The 18,157-nt window shown below is 41.6% G+C and overlaps 1 protein-coding gene across 2 annotated transcripts in view; it reads left to right on the forward strand.

The window, feature by feature from the left end:
* Window positions 1–18,157, forward strand: part of Csmd1 (CUB and Sushi multiple domains 1) — a 1,661,894-nt gene that overhangs the window by 906,117 nt on the left and 737,620 nt on the right. The gene's annotated exons all lie outside the window — the stretch shown is intronic.

Here is an 18,157-nt window from a genome sequence, read left to right on the forward strand (position 1 = left end):
TGCGTTTCACTGAGTTTGCTTTTACTCCTAAGTGTTCAATGTTTCAGAACCACCACCTGGGTGTAGAATAATCACTATCTTCAAACTTTCTTTGGAGTATTAGTCCTCACTCTTTTGTTAATAATGCAAAAGGAGTACACAGAAATCTAGAAATTGGTTTAGACCTTCCCCACCCTCCAGGGTAAGATCATAATGGAAAAATACACATTCTGGAATAGCAATTTCAAGAATTGCTGGTGACATCAACAAGGCCGTAGAATTGGAAGATTTCTCTCATAGGATCAAGATGACTTTTTGTTGCCTCTGAAGCATAAAGTTGACTAAATCAGCCTGAAGTTGGGACTCAACACAGGGTTTCCTGTGCTGAGGTTGGGCCCATATGGAAGTTCCCAACTATAGCAGTTCTGCCTAGAAATCTTGAGTTCATGCACCACCTTCCAGTTACTTGTTCCTTTCCTAGTCTAGAAACAGCGTATCTGCATGAAATGTCACTCACCAGCACAAGGGCTTGAGATGGAACATCTTATACAGGCACAGGTGTCACCTAAAGTCCTAAACTTTTAAAGATGCTTCTCTACCTTGAATGCACATTCTGATGGCCTGGGGACAAGGTTTATCTGCTAATTCTGATCAGTTTTGTGTAGGGAGAAATCTGATATTGACATTGCTAAGGAATTGAAGGTGTGGCTCACACAGTAGGAATAACTGGTGTGTTAAGAATTAAGACTGTAGCAAATATTCCTTGGATGAGTCAATCATGAGTGAGCAAGTAAGTGTAAGGACAAGTAAATAATTAGGAAGTAAATACAAGATTAAACTATGTGTGAATAAAAGAGTATTTTAAAATTTACTGTAGGATTGTTCTCTTTTAGGACTTTACCAATTGAAACATGTTTGGACAGTAGATATAAGTCCTTGTATGCACAGATAATGTGTTTATGACCTTTCAGAAGCATATTTATTTCACAGCAACAGGCACACCTAAATTGATATAACACTAATTTTCCATTTTCTTTCTGCTAAGATTTCATTCTTGTAGACCTGTAACATTGTGTTAACAGTGAAAAACCAACGGTTTAATATGGCTGTCCATTTGATGTGCTTTAAAGCACCATATATAACTTCAAACATGAACCTATGTGAATAAAGTACTACGTAAGTTTACATTATTAACATAATTTAAGTAGCAAGCAGCAGACATTTTCAGTGTTATAAGCCACAATTCTAATTTTTAAAAATCAATTATTTTAATTCAGATCATTTTCTTAATCTGCAGGATCCATTACTGGCTTCTCTGATTTTGTGATTTTGAGATGAAGTTGATGTCTGATGATTTATAAACTACATTTAATCAGCATGTACAGAAAGTCTTGGCTATTGAGGATGGTGGCATTGCTCATGGGTGGGCCACCTGAAAGTCACTCAGCAGTAAACACCCAGCCAACCACCGCCATTAGTCTGGCTTCCGGCCAAGTGGGAGATTGACAGTTGACTCTGCCAATTACACCCTTCATCATATTGAAAGTTAAGTCATCTATACAGTACAGTTCTGAATGCTAGCTACCCACTGTAATTCCAGGATTTACGAGACAGGTGCAAAAATAATGTTCTTCTTAAACAGAACCAGAGTAAATCATTACCAGGGAATCTAAATCAGGGCCCCTAAATCTTTAACAGCCATGTGCACTTCTAATTGACACATGGAAATGGGGTACACTTCCTTTGCAATTCTACTTAATCAAGAAAGTAATTCATACAGTGGAGTCAGGAGAAAGGATCAATGCCCTTTCCAATTAGAATCTCCTCTTCACATTAACACTGAAGACTTATTCTGGCCTTAGCGTTAGGAATTTATTCCTCATAAATAGCCCCAGGCAGACAACAAATCAATAGAAAGTAGAAAACCCATTTGGGGTCTATTTTGGGGAAAATAACTTTGAAATTTTTTTTTTAATTAGACAAATTGGAAGCTGCAGTTCTAAAATTAAGGACTCAAGGTAGTCTAATGCTGACTTGTATTAATTGAACAAAAATTTATGCTGGACTTGCAGAAGGTCAAAACAGCAAGGGCTGTTGCCCTACTAGGTGAACCCAGGACCACTTTCCCTGTGGTGGAGAGGGGGCCAGAACAATTCGGGGTGCATACAAGACAATCTGAGTATTTGCCTTTGGTTTGATATATTTTTAGTTTAATTTACAATAAAAGGAATTTTAGTAAATAGTCTGGTTTTGCTTTTTCTTTGTTTGGAACAAGATTTCACACTGTAATAATGGCTCAGAGGCTGAATGAGGTTTTGTTTAGCCTAACAATCATACAATTTGTGGTCTTTTTAAAAATATATAAAATTATGAATATCATACTAGGTTCAGAAATGAATGTTTTTTAGATCAAGACAAGAAATCACAACAAATTGCATGTTTAAAGGCTCAAAAGCCTTTGAAACCATCAGAAACATAAGAAAAAATTTTTAAAAAGTTACCTTTTTATTTTACCCCAGACTTCCTCCTATAACATGCTTCTCCTACAGACAAGGCTGAATACTTTTATCACCTCCTGGGGGAGGATGGTTTTGCCACGTTTTTGTAGAGAAAATAGATGATTCTAGCTTTTCTCCAGCATTTTTAGTCAACCTTGTTTTACCCATATCCTTTTATTGACAAGTTATTTTCAGAATGACAACCAAACCATAATTGTAATGTCAGGATTATTTTTAGTACTGTGGTCAGACTTCTGTCAAGCTAATTTCACAGACAAGCTTCTGGCTCTGCTCCTGTCAACCCTTTCCTTGCCATCTCCTGCCCGTGCTCATGTCCTAATGTCTCTAGCCTTGCACCCAGATGTTATGGTCCAGTGCAGCCCACATGGCAGCAATGCCAATTGTCTCAGCACAGTGAGGGATGAACTCATTACCCACAGAAATAACCTCAAATGGCACAGGTCTCCTAGCCCAGGTCCCAAACCTCATCCATGTGAAGCAAAAAAAAGTGGATCACACCAGAGAGGAGGAGGCTTGGAGAGAAGACACTATCAGCTGAGTTTAAAATATGTTATTTTTTGTAAAATTCTCAAAATCTAGGCGGCTGGCAGGGTTCCACAGGGCTCTGAATGCCAAAGCTTCAGAAGCCTTCAGGAAGTGCTCCTCGGGGACCTGAAGGGTCATAGGGAGGCCTAGGGTGCCTTCCACACAGCTCCAGGAGGCAGAGGAGGCAGCTTCCATTCTCAGTGATCGCTGGGCATCTGAGTTACACACTTGACTCGTCTCCTCGGCTTAATCTCCTAACATTGAGCTGCACTTCGGGAGCAGGCTAAATGCATCTCATACTTTGCCTTGCTAATCTTGTCGGGGGTGCATCTGTCTGCACTGAGACCAGATGAAGCAGGAGGCACGCTTTTCCAGTTGGCCTGACCTCAGTTCTATCCTGCATCTTTCGTGTTAATGGTGTTACTCTGTGGTTAATACTAAGATATTTGGTGCTGTGTTTGGGAATTGATTGGAAGATGTTAAAATCCTAAGAGTTTGGCACTCAGATAATTTAGCAAATTATATGAAGAAATCATAAATATAGCAGGGACTTGTTTTTGTTAAGTGACTTTTATTGAATTTTGCAGATTGGAAAAATAATTGATATCCTCAAATCACATAGCTGTGAATTTATAGAGCTGGGATTACAGCTCAAGTCAGCATCTCCCTACTTGGAAAGCTAATCCTGGAAGGCAGGAGGCTAAAGAAGAAAGCCATGGATTTCACACCTGAGTGGATCTGGTTCAACAATCTGCAATTGCATGGTTCTCATTTTTCTCACCAAAAAAGTGTTCATTCATGTTGCTGGGACTTATATATAACCTCCAGATTTTTAAGGTATTCAGGAAATGCTGCTTTTTCCTCAATTCAGCATACTCACTTACTGAATACAAATAATTCTTTTGACAAATGAAATAGTGTTTAGTGATTTGTCCCATCTCTTTCAGATGTGAAAATCTTCCACATTCTTTGTTTCCCACAGTCCATGAAATGGGTGTTATTCTGTCCATTGAGAAGTAAAAGTTATCTTATTAAGTGTTGTGTTGCAGACAGAAATAGGGACTCTAGGATTCAAATATTCAAATTCAGCCCCCAGCTGGGCCCTCCAGAGCTTGGGGCAATGTGAGTCCAGGGCTTGGGCAGAAGCTCGTCAGTGATGCCCAGAGTCCAGGTAATGTGAACTCCCAGTACCTCCACCTGCTTCAGCTGAGTTCAGGTGTCATAGTCCCAACAGAATTGCCTTTGGAAGTCACTTCTCTTTTTGTGGGGATTAGAAGTGAGTCATTCCACTGTGACTTTCCTGGACAGGAGGCAAGTAGGTTCTCTGGGTCACAACTAAGATGGTGGCAGGGGACTCCTGGGCTTTAGGTCAAGCCCAGGTGTTGTCTGGGCTGCTGCAGTCTTGTGTGAAGGTTGGGTGAAGAAGCATTAAGAGCTCTGACATCACTTGTAGCTTTGGCCACTCTATATCCAAGATCGACACATATGGTCTAAGTAAATCAAGCATTTTGTTCCCATGATGCCAAAATATTTCAGTGCTGGTTGACAGTTTATAAGCATGCAATAAGACTTGAACACAGAGCAATGATCATGGCCATCACCCCTGATTCTCAGGAAAAGGGAGAGCAGAGGGCCCTGCTATCCTCTTCTAAATGTCCCATGATAGCCCTACTCTCCATTTTGCCTTTCATACTCCATTCAAACTCCAACTCCTAAAATCCTACTTGCTTGAAAGAATGTAATGGTCCTTAATATGGAATGAGCTGTCCCTTTACCCCTCCCTAATCCATCTGAGGAAGTCCTAACCCTAAATGTGTATTTGGAGAGATGGTCTTAAGGGAGTATTGAAGCTTATTAAAGCTTAAGTGAGGTCATTTGAATGGTGCCCTGATCTAGCAGGACTGGCATTCTGACAAGGACAGGAAGAGACACCACAGATGACGAACATGACAGAGGAAAGGCCATGTGGGGACAGAAGAAGTCATGGAGAGGACTCAGTAGAAACCAACCTGATCTCAGACTTCCAGCCTCCAGAAACACAAGAAAATGGGTTCTTATTGTTGGTTCCACTCAGTCTGTGCTGCTCCTTAGTGGCATCTGAGCAAAGCAGCCCAGTCCCTATCATGCTTTCATAGGTGCGAGGTCATCAAAGGTCTTGCCACAGACTCCCTTCCTTTTACTATCTAAGGAACCCCCCACAAACACACCCACGTGCACACCCAGCACTTACAAGGAACTGGTCCTTGCATCTCTGGAAACTTCTCATTCTCTGAATGTGCTGAGACAGCACAGAGCGCCCACAGCGCGTCCGCAGCACTTTCGTCCTGTGATGACCTCACGTCTCCTCCAAGGCATAATAGCAGCCAAATGGCAAACCCTAGAAATGTCTGTTGAAATAATATGCACAATTCCCCTACCATTATTAAGGTTTTTCAAGTAGATTAAACTTAACATCCAGGAAAATATCCAATGTTTCCTTGCAGGTGGATCAATAACAATATTTCTTTTCTTTTATTGAAAGTAAAATTGAGTCCTTCTTAGTTATCAAACTACCACGAAGGAAGTCATGGTCTTCATATCCAATTATAGATTATAAAGGTATGTTATCAGGTTATCTAATTTGTCCTAAAATAAAGCCACACATGATGCAATAGTAACTGAGTGATTCAGAAAGTAATTTAGAAATTTCAGAACTTTTGATCTTTGATATTTCACTGACTACAAACTAGGCCATAGAGAACTATGAATTCACGGAAGACAACATACCTTTACTGATGTCTCTTCTATGTGTAAGACAATGTGGCATTACTGACCCCATTTTCTTCACCCTTAGCTCCAAGCACACCAAGTCCAGACTCTGCAGACAGAAGAGTCCCTACCACTCCTTACCTTCAGCCAAGTCCACTCATGTTCCAATGAGCTCTTTGAATATTGTAAGATTAAAGGCTACCATCCAATGGCTATATTCAGGAAAATGCTCTTTATTTTCAGTTAAAAAAATAAAATTAGAAGCGAATCAAATTTCTTTACTATCACAAATCTTGATAGGATATTACTTTTTTTTTCCCCACAGCTTTCTGGAAGAGTCACATTTAAGAGGCATCTTCTCTTTGCAATTCATTGTTATTCACTTTAATTTTAATTCATTGCTATTGTTTATACATCAATATGGAGGAACTCTTCAACTTTAGCATTCTTCCTTTCGTCTATAGATACCTTTTTGACTTTTGAATTATTGGAACGGAGACTTCTAGTTTGCAAAATGCAAAGAATCGATCAGATGATAAGATATGTAGTTGGTATACTAATGATCCTTTTAAAATTGATGAAATTACATTGATTGTGGCAGTTGTATAGGTTAAAGGCCATTTGCTAAATTTTAATGAAAAATAGAATGCAATTTGAATGAGGTAAATTTTCGTTTAAATGGAATTCTGTTTGTAGCATTGATCTTTATGTAGAATTAAATGGTATAAAGATGCATTTAACTATGGTAAGATGGCCATGGGAAATGAAAGACACCGAAATAGTATCATTTATGGATAGAGGCATTGGTTTCTGGATTAATCCCTGTCTCAGCCTGTTTTGGAAAGATGTTTTCTCCTGTGCAGCAAGTCTGCTGTCCCAGAGAAAGGGACTAGATCAGGTCTCCGCTCGCAATGTTATCTTTGTCCTGGCAGCCTCTCTCTCTCTCAGTGCACAATGAGATTAATACTCAACATGATCAAGCACTTGACCTTGCTTATATCGGAAAGATCTTGTTAGACTGTGCAGCTGGGCATTATTAGCTCAGCTTTCTCCAGCTGGTACTCGATACAACAAGAGGCATGACAAGGTCAGGAGGGGCCAGCACAGCACTTTTGTGTTTCATTTGAACTCACACATAATCACCTCCTAGATAGCACTCCTTTCTAAATTATGCATTTTGCACAGGAACCTTGCATAAAGTAAAAAACAAGGTTTCATAGGGAATAAGCCTCTCTATCAAGCTTGTTTACAGCTCATACAAACCTGAGTCATCACTCTTCTTCTCATTTGGATAAAAAACTTTGCCATGAAGATCCAAGAAGCAAAACCTTGGTTGCAGGGTGGATTAGCTGGTGGTCACATTCAGCTTATGTCCTAAATTCGTCTTTGATTTGAAGTTTTTGGCTCGAGTTGATCCAATTTGGATAGGATGGCAAATACCTTATGTAAAAATATAGCTACCCATGTTATCCCGCTTAGGCAAGGGCTGGCTTGTTTTCAGTCACATGATGCTGTGTGAAAGTGATGACTGTCTTCTGTTTCCCATCCCTTCTGCAGTCTCCATGAATTCCTCTGCTACAAAGTGGACTTTGGAATCAGGTAAAGTTCCTAAGAAGCACCTTTTCTGCTTTTGTTATGTATACCCTGCCATTAAGAGTACTCTTTTCATCATTGCTATATTTTGCCAAGCGGGATGGCTTGACTTTGTTCACTCTGCGTGGAAGCACAAGAGAAAGTTTAGTCACTTCCCTCACATAGCTTCTGGCACTGGAGATTCACTTCTCTCCCTCTCATCTTCTCTCCCTCTCATCTTCTCTCCGAAGCATGGATGGAGCGAGTTGCCTCCAAGCCACCGGATTAAGGGCTTAGTAAGAGTCTCAGAGGCAGGAGGTTCTTGTGCAACCTAGTGATCATTAAAAGACACAACCCAAGCTGTAGCCTGTGGGCTTTGGAAATAAAGACCCTCTGGAACATAGCTGCACTCTACCTTAAGCACTGTAACTTGCTGCCACACTTGGACAGCACCGAGTACTGTTCCAGACACCACCTGGATCACTTCTTTTCTGCCCACAAAGGAAAAATTGTTAGGCCCATGTTGCTGTAGATCCCTGCCCTCACGCAGGCAGAAAACAAAGACCTGACTGTGATGATTTAAATAGACAACTGGAATCATATTAGTGACATGAATATAGCTGTGTTGTGATTTGTGCAAACACAAAAGTCATCCATCATTTTATACTGACTGACAAAGTTGCCACAAACCTCACTGGTTTAGAAATCCTCAAGCCAAACAGTAAATTGTTCTGACCTGGAGGCTTGGCCAGGTGAGGACTGTTTTCATTGTAATTATAAATGCACAGGTGAGAAAGCCACCTTTCCTCATTCTTCTCTTTTGTGTGGGTGGGCGAGGGAGCGGAGATGATAGTCAACTTCATTAATACAAAAAGTGACAAATCCTCCATTCTTAGTGCTCCAAGAGAGAAGACTATCTTGATGTATCTTCAGGAGCATTTTCGTCTCAGAGAACAGTAGAAACTTGTGCTTAAACTTTGTTCAAGTAATTTATGGCATCCTGTGATCAGATATTGTCCTTATAACTACTGAATTGGCAACTTCAAGCTTTTATATTTTCATTTAACAATAAAAATGTCACTAAGTGTGCCAATAAATACTGACAAAGCCCGGAAGAGGTCAGATTGATTCCATAACTCACGCACCTGTCTGACTCTAATGGCTATTTAGGATTCTCTGTGAGCACCATAAATACACCGTATGGCATAAGAAACTTTCCCTTTTTCATACATGTGTGTCTTCTGATAGAGCCTGATGCTAATAAAGTCATTTACAGAGATCTCGTTGACAAAGGCACAGACTGTGGATAAGAGTATGTGACTATGTGACCTGCCTACATGTAAGAAGCCATTTGCTTTAGGACCTTGCCGTAATGAGAAAGACCAGGCAAAATATGAAGATAAATTTGATCCATGTGACGTTAAGAAAGGATCCAGTGAATTCCTAAGGGGACAGACATGAGAAGGTGGCCATTCCAGAGAGCCTCTGGGCAACTGAAGGCCACAGCCCTGTCAGAGCTGTAAGACACGACACCCGTGTTGCTCTGGGGCTAGCTGATGATGTAGACGGAAATACCGAAATAGTGGGTGAGATGTGCTGATGTCCCAACTTTCACTTCAGCATGTCTGCTAGAACAGATTATGCTGGTGCCCTACGAGGCCCTTCAAGATGGAAGGAGTGTCCAGTGTCCCTTCCCCTCCTCTCCAACCTCTGTTCTTTCAGTTACAAGAGGCTTAATTTCATCTGTTTTTATAATTTGGGCTCTCATGGAGGATTCCATTAAGTAAAATTTTTGGTGAATTGAAAATACTGGAATTGTCCAAAGAGAATTTAATGATGCTGGAGCTTCTGCTTCTCCTCTGGATCCAATCTAGAGAACAGAGCTTCTTCAGGTTCCTATTTGGCTATGCTTTGGGTATGCTTACGAAGGTCCTGTGGGTGAGGAGAGAACAACTCGAACATGAACAACTTGGAACAGAAAATCAAGCCGAGCTCCTTCTCTTCCCTAAGGACGACATGAAAGCATCTTCCCAGCTGAGTGATGATCGCCAGGAGAACATTTCCTTGTGTCATTTGTAACGTCAGGCACCAGCTGTGTCTGCATTCATCCACTCAGTAGGACACTTTTAAAGACCTACTACGTGTGAGGCAGTAAACTGTGCTTCCTGCCCTCAATGAAAATGAGGTTCACTGCATCCTGGTATCTAACCTGGCTGAAAAGTATGGTGGTGGTAGTGGTGGGGTGTGTGTGTGTGTGAGAGAGAGAAAAAGAGAGAGAGAGAGAGAGAGAGAGAGGTTGGCCCAGGAATGGTATTGCCCATAGGGCACGGAAGTGCTGTATCTCTTGCCCAGAGAGCTTCTAACAGCTTTGCGAAATTATTCCACAAACTCACAGTAGCAGGCAGTGTGTGAAATTTGTTTTTGGGTACTCCACATGTCACCAATAGTGGCTGTCCCCACTCCTTTCTTTCTAAAAGCATTTCAGTGGAGGTGCAGCCCTCTCTCATCACAGAGGTCTTTGAGTTCCTCTGACAGTGAAGTCGAGTGTTTTCCTGTTGTTGATTGGATTGACCCCTTCAGGATTTTTCTCTGTGGAGTGCTACTTCATGACTGTCGCCTAAATGTCCTTAGAGAATATCTCTTCATTGATTTGCAAGGTGTCTTTATGCAACCTCTCCCTGACCTCTCATTGGATGTAGCGACTGGGATGATTTATCTTCTCCTCCTGGAAAAGGACTTGAACTCAGTTTCTCAAATTTAACATGGCTAAGCTATTGATAGTTTTCTTTCATAAGTAATACCATTTATGATTTCTTGTAAAAATCTTTGCCTACTCACAGTTCACAAAAGATGTTCCCTGGCAATTGGTTGTAGAAACCTTGCCATTTTGCCCTTTCTGCAGTCCCTCTGGAACCGTGCAGATTGAGGGGCTTTTCCCATGTCAATGTCTCTGAGAAGCTGGGTTTTGAGGCCAATCTGACCTGACCAGGTCCTTTTCCATGGTGCTGACCTGTGTGTCAGCTTCTCCCCTTTCCCCCGCCGCTGGCCATCTGTTGGTCCTTCATTGATCACTCCTGGTCCTGATGGCTGATTTCCAGAACAGATCTGGGAAATTAGAGTACAGGGCCGAGACTGGCTTGTCTACAAAATTGTTCTTTCAGTTCTATACATCCATTACATCTTCTGTATTTTCATGGAAGTTTTAGAATCTGCTTGTCAATTTCTGCAACCAAATAAACATCCTGCCGTGCCTTGTGTCGAGACAGAGTGAATTCAATGGGGAGATGCTACAGATTGGCCACCTCTGCAGTGCTGCATCTCACAATACAGACTGCATGTATCTGCGCCTTCTTAGATCTTTGATTTCAGTCCATGATATTCTGAAATTTGCAATCCTACCTTCTTGCTTGTCATTCCTTTAACTTTTTGAGGTTTTCCTAGTATTGCACTTGGCTTCTTTTTTAGAAGCTTCACTTCTACTTGTGTGTCACTCATATTTAAAAAAGCAGTGGCCCAGTCATGGTGAAGCATGTCTGTAATCCCAGCTATTCAGGAGGAAGAGATCAGGAGTATAGCAGTTGCATGTCCCTCTGAGCAAAAAAGTTAGCAAGAGCTCAACAAATATGGCAGGTGTGGTGGTGCACATTTATAATCCCACTTGTGGGGGAGATGTAAGTAGGAGGATCAGGGTCCAAGGCCAGTCCCAAGAAAAAAGCATAAGACCATATCTGAAAAGAAACTACAGCAGGAAAGGGTCTGGGGGTATGGCTCAAGTGCTACAGCCAGAGGGTCTGCCCAGCAAGCACAAGGCCCTGAGTTCAAATCCCAGTACTGCCAAAATAAATAAATAGCACAGTAGATTTTTTCTGTGTATTGGCTTTGAACCCAGCACTGTATGTGATAAGTAATGTTGATGAGAGATAAAGGAGTAGAAAAGTTGTGTTGTAAATAAAAACACATACACATGTCACGTCAGAGGTTTTTCAGAAATTATTCCTACTTCGTAATCAGCCACTGCCATGGTTTGGATGCCTTGTCCCTTATGGGTTTGTATACTGGAAACTCAGTCCCAGTGTGGTGACAATGAGGTGATGGGAACTTTTAGAGAAGGGAGTGTCACCCAAGGAGGGACAAATGTTGTGCTGGGGGCATGGGGCCTGCCTGGCAGGAGTGGATTAGATCTCAGGAGCCCAGACTGTCAGGAACAGGAGGTGCCTGAGCAGTCCCTTCCTTGTTCACACACCTGCTCCTTACACATGGCTGGTTCCCTGTCCCCTTTCCAAAACCCCCTGTTTGTGTGACTCAGTCTGGGAGCACTGGAAGGACTGTCCTGTTATTTGAACCCTATGGCACCAGAAACATGAGCCAAGCAAATATTTTTACTTTTTAAATGACCCAGTCTCCGGTACTTTGTGATAGCAACAAAAAGCTGAGTAAGACAGTTGTCTAAAAATAGCTAGTGAGAATTACCTTAGGATAATATCTGCATAATTATACTCGAGAAATTTTGTTTCTTGTTTGCTAAATGGTCTAGAGGTGAGAATGTGAGGTACAGGTTACAAATACTTCTTCCTCCTTTGGCTGCATGAACAACTGTATGTCCTTGGCTCCAAAGGCTTATCCAAGATGAAAGGACAGGCTTTACATTTGTGGGTTTGACCAACATGTTAAAAACATTGAGGGGAAATCATGTGTGTACTTGCCTTACTCTGGATCGGTTAGGGAGTAATAACAAGTAATTTCAAGCATTGATGTTGTGTTAGACATATGCGGAGGTTTGTGGAGCACAGAACGCCGAGTGGGGTTGCACGAAACACACTACCCCTTCCATGAGCGGACTTGGATTTCTCAGTCCTCGGCAGTCCTGGACACAACCCCACTCATGAACCCACAGACAACCGCGTTAGTCTGGGTGAAGAGACCTGGCAAGAGAGAGTACTACAAATATTTAATAAATCAATGTTGTGTAGCTGGAAGGTCAGGTTTTTTTTTATAAGAATGAGTAAATTCAGCTAAAACATTTCAAGAATAAAGTGTGTATAAACATCTCTACCACCCTGCACGCTGAAACTGCTTTGGTCCTATTGTGGTCCATTCTGGTGACAATTGGGCAGGTCATGGTCTGTAAAATAATATTTAGTGAAGAATGAGGATTCTGTATTTTGGAAGGGGCTTGAAGAATACATGGAGGGCACACAGGGTGAGAGGACTTGAGCTCATGACATCAGTAAGAGAAGCAGTCTGTGCAGCACTGCGGCTAGAAGGGCTGAGTTCTCTCTAATCATTCCCCTGATGACCCCCGAATCTGGATTGCTCTGCACCAGGACGGACGTGTCAGAAGTCACAGCAGAAACTCATGCAGAGTGCTCAGTACCACAATCCCTGGGCTAGGAGCTCACGGTTTGAACACAAGCTTCTTTATCCTGTCAGATTCTCCCAGGATTTTACCCTTTATTTCAGTCAATAACTTGGTACAGAACCCAGCCCGTGTTAATAAAACTCTAACCCACAGAGCAAATATGTACCAAATTTTCACCACTCACCAAGCAGTGCCACGTCACTGCTGAAAATTCAGGGATGAATAGAATGGTCCACGCGAGGTTAGCACACATGCTCACACGTGCACACGTGCACACATGCACACACACACTCTACACCATGATCTCAGACTAAATGTCATATTCATTCACAGTAAAATGTGCTCCACCTGTGTGAAATGACTTTTCTTTGTAGCATAAGAATTTGTGTTTCAGATTTTTGTGATTACTGTGACATCCAGAACTGTTGGGTGTCTACACAGAAACAGGTGTTAGTTCTTTATCCTTCCAGAAACCAGTGAATGGAAGCAAGTCTTCTAACTCTCAGGTAATTGTAAAGATGGCAGCAACGCAGAGGGAATGAGAACACCGTAGACTGGGTGGGACCTCTCTCTTATTCTAAATTCTGGGTCACATTTCCAGACAAAACCGGAGGCACACGTAGGAAATTCTCCTTAGTAAGAAGTGAGGCATTTCCTCCACCTGTATTGGGGTTCACCACAGTGGATGGACAGAGTTTCCTTAGATGATTTCAGGAATCTACGCTTTTATCTTAAGGTAGATTTGACTGCACAGTTCTTTTGAGATATGTATGAGAAAGAGATGAGTGAACGGTGAGCAATATGCAAGCTTCATGAACACACGTGGGTAAAAATAGATCCATGTATGTTTTTAGGAGAGGGAAATTTGCTGTGAGAAAGCCTGAGCTACCTCTGCCCTAGGGAGGGCTTTGACAATTGCAGTAAATGACACAGAGGGTTTGGACACCTGTGATTTAAGAAGAATAAACGCTTAAATATTTATTCTGCAATCACTAGGATGCTATCCTGTGCTTAGAGAGATGACTGAAGTCATGGTCTAGAAAAATGATGGGTTCAGAGTATACAAAATATCAAGGATAAGGAACATTATTATTAAGATTAATACAATTTTTGATTGATGTTCTTAAACCATGATTTTACGAGGCTTAATCAAAGATATAAAGTTGTTCTATGCCGACTCTCTAGGATTGGATATAACTTCTGAACATGGTGAAGAATTAAGCTCAAACAACTGATTAGTGCTGCTGTCCAGGATTCCCATGATAAAACTGGAGAACGGGGACTTGGTTTTTTATTTTTTCATTTTTCTTTTATTATTCATATGTGCATACAAGGCTTGGGTCATTTCTCCCCCCTGCCCCCACCCCCTCCCTTACCACCCACTCCGCCCCCCTCTCTCTCCCCCCCACCCCCTCAATACCCAGCAGAAACTATTTTGCCCTTATTTCTAATTTTGTTGTAGAGAGAGTATAAGCAACAATAGGAAGGAACAAGGGGTTTTGCTGGTTGAGATAAGGATAGCTATACAGAGAGTTGACTCACATTGATTTCCTGTGTGTGGGTGTTACCTTCTAGGTTAATTCTTTTTGATCTAACCTTTTCTCTAGTTCCTGGTCCCCTTTTCCTATTGGCCTCAGTTGCTTTTAAGGTATCTGCTTTAGTTTCTCTGCATTAAGGGCAACAAATGCTAGCTAGTTTTTTAGGTGTCTTACCTATCCTCACCCCTCCCTTGTGTGCTCTCGCTTTTATCATGTGCTCATAGTCCAATCCCCTTGTTGTGTTTGCCCTTGATCTAATGTCCACATATGAGGGAGAACATACGATTTTTGGTTTTTTGAGCCAGGCTAACCTCACTCAGAATGATGTTCTCCAATTCCATCCATTTACCAGCGAATGATAACATTTCGAGAACGGGGACTTGTGAGAGTCAACATAGTTTCTAGGTTTGCTCAAAGTCAGGAAGCAATGCTGCCTGATGCCGACTCTAAGAACAACAAACTTTCACTTAAATAGTATCTCATCCAAACGCCAGACCTGTAGCACTCACTGAGTAAAAGACTTTCTTTGGAGATCTGATAAAGACTTACCTCCTGATAAATAGAGATGTCAGAGCTAGAGACTCGCAGAGATAGTTGAGATAATTCACACAGATATTTTCATGTCTATATATTTCTTTTTCCATTTTTAATGAACAAAGAAAATGTACACACAACAAACTTTAGCTATGTTTTCCCTCGTTGATACTTAAATCTCTATTCATCTTTGTCCTTGAAAGATAAGACTGGGGTTGTTGTTTCTGTTATTTTTAAGGTGAGATCCAGGGCAGCAAAGCCACATATAAGAATATTTAAGCAATAGTGTTGAGAACGCTGCCCATGTGGGGAAAAGATGGAGTTCTTTTAGCCCTGTTTCTGCAAAGTATAAAATCCGATAAAGAACTGGTTCCCCTGCTCACGCCCAGGGTTTATTTTGTCCTTGGAATACTAAGTTTGGAGTTCTCTGTTTTATTCTCTCACATGAAGAATGTCCAAAGCTGAAAGACGCCAGGCACAAGAGGCCAGGGGCATTTGTCATTGGAGGGATGTGGAAGGAACCATGGTACCTTGGAAGGAAGTTTCCATGTATACTCAGCTGAACCTGGAGAAGCTTTGTGAGCTGCAGTGGATGGTCCACAGTCTCTAAGAAGACTTTATTGCTTATCCTATTTGTCTTATGATTGTTCCAATAGCTTTCTTCATGACTAGTTAAAATTGCAATTATTTTTATAAATAAAATCTCTCTGTGACAGTTTTTAATTAATTTAATATATCACAGTATATCAATATGACTATTAGTTGCTATTAATGATTATCTGTGTTACTACATATGAAAATTATATGTCACATACAAGCCATGTGTTTAGAGACTTATTGAAGAGCAAATAAATGATTCATTGTTTGAATTTATCAACTGGAGCAGAACCCTGGATTTTGGTTCTTGTCTGAGAGTAATCCTAGAGAGCATTCTTCATTGCTCTGACTTTTACCTAAAAATAAGGAATATTGAGGATTGAAGTTATTTACAAAATTCCGCCAATGTCCACCCAGCTTAGAACCAAATGGAGAGACTAGGAGAGTCCTCACTACACAGAGATAACTCATTCTCTGTGCTCCCTCTTTGGGGTTTATAAGGTTGCCTGAGGTTTGGTTAGGTCTGTGCCCCATCTAGTCCTAGGAACAAGCATCCCCCTCACCCCATTACGGAGAGCCAGACAGCTAAAGGGCTCCCCTGTGGGACCATGCTTTCCATCCTGCAGCAAAGACCACACAGGACAAATGCTCCTGCAGACAGGCAGGTAGGGCCCAGAGAAGGGTGGGGGAGCTGCCACAATGGAGATCCACCATTGAGCCTTCCGTGGGGAAAACGGGGGAAGAAGTAAAGAAGGAATTGACTCCCCCTTTATAGAAGGGTGCATAATGCTCAATGCCCTCTGTAGAACCTCAAGATGCTGGGATTAGGAGAGGGAAAATGCAATTTCAAATTACAGTACTCACCTGTCTCATGAAAGTGTGCTATTGGCTAAGGTGTATCCCATGAACTGTTTGCTACACTTCCAAATAACTCACGATCAAAAAACAAGCAAAAAACAAGCATAGTAAAGCATCTATTGACTCTTTGCAATTCCATTCTTTTCCAGAAATTGAATGGTGAATCTTCACTGATCAATTATGTCAATGTCTGTACACATCCTAAATTCTGTTAGGGTCCTCCAACAACAGATAATAAAAAGAATGGTGTCTTGAAGCCTTTAGGAGAAGATTTCAACAAATCCTAAATAATTTTGATGAATGCCCTAGACAACGCTATTCATAATACCATGATAGCAGCCATGGGAAGCATTGAAGTAGGTATCTCCTTTTCCCTTCCTATGCAAAAATCTCAGAGAGAAAAAGAGCCAGGAATACATTTGATTTAAACTGAGCATGACCTCCATGTGATGCCATCAGGGGTTTGAGAAAGCATCCTCTCTCTCTTCCTTCAGATATCAGAGCCTTTACAAAACTAAATGTCTCACTGGTTTTCCAAAGGCTAATTTCTTGATTAGTTGAACTGTAAAAATATTTGATTAATGAAATTACAGTATAGAAAATGGCTACATTTAATGTCAAAACATTAGAACTATAGTTTACGAGGAAAAATATATGAGACACATGGCCTTCCGTGATTATACCATAAGTGTTCTCAAGTTTCCCATTGATCTATTCCTTCTGGCAAACACGGCTGTTTGTTTGGGATTTCCCAAGAGCACTGCACTGTGAGTCAGTATTTCCTAAAGATAGCGCCTGATAGATGCTCCTGTTCCCCCAGGCTGCTGCCCTTTCTCCAGATCCTCCCTTGTCACAAAACTTTTCTCCCGCTGTCACCACGTGCTTGGTGGCTATTTTCTCCATATTCCAGACAGTTCAGCCTCATCCCTAGTTCTCCACAGGAGTATCTTTCTGGAAATGGACCGTTGGGCTCTGTCGTTGTTGGTTTTCTGTTGCTGATCAGAGTCGTTTGTAATGAATAGAAGTGGTTTCTTTGCTCGTGGTTCTAGAGCCTACAGTGACACAGGCTTTCACTTGGCATCTTGGGATGGGCTTCTAGCTGGATCCTAGCCTGGAGGGTATTACCTGGTTAAGAGCAAGTGTGCTAGTTTGGATTACTTCCTCTTCTTATAAAGCCTCTAATTACATCATGGGGGTCCACCCCTCATGACCTCATCCTATCCTGTCTACCCTCCAGATGAGAATGTGGGGGTGGTTTACAACACATGACCTTTTCACACCATAGCAATCTCCATGTCCCCCCAAGTCCCATAGTGAAGCCCCCATTCTCCTCTCTTTTCTCCTCTCAGAATTGGACTCATGTGTATCCCCTATAAAATGCTGGTTTCTGAAATAAATCTCTCCTGGTTTTCTTCCTGGAACCCTGACTGCTTCTTCTTAGCTTTCCATTCCTGTACCTTAGAAGTCAGTTCTGGCCTTTCTACCCTGCTAACCTTCTTATCTCACTTCTCCCTGGGTGGACTCATCTAATCCCATATATTTTTCCACCTTTTATATGATGCAGGGTTCAAAATGTGTCTTATTATCCTTACTGCCTCGCTCTCCTCTGCCCAGTGTAACAACAAACACCTTGAGCTTGAAGGCCCAAAGTTACCTTAACTGTTTCCTTTTCTCTTTTTGCCACAGCTATCATCCTAGTCCAGACAATTCGGGCCACTTTGGTGGCATCCTGACTGACCTCCCAATGTCCCTCCCACTCTAGCACTTGCAGCTCATTCTCCAAGGCTCCCCATTTCATTGTCTCCTTACTGGCTTCTGAAGTCTTTCTGTGACTTGGTCTCTATTGATTTTTGTTTCTTAATACTCTGCTCTTTCAATGGCCATGCTCCTGCCAGCCTGAAGGCTTTGTCTTTTCCTCTTCCTTTTTT

The sequence above is a fragment of the Castor canadensis genome, chromosome 14, assembly GCF_047511655.1.
Source record: "Castor canadensis chromosome 14, mCasCan1.hap1v2, whole genome shotgun sequence".
NCBI classification, from domain to species: Eukaryota; Metazoa; Chordata; class Mammalia; order Rodentia; family Castoridae; genus Castor; species Castor canadensis.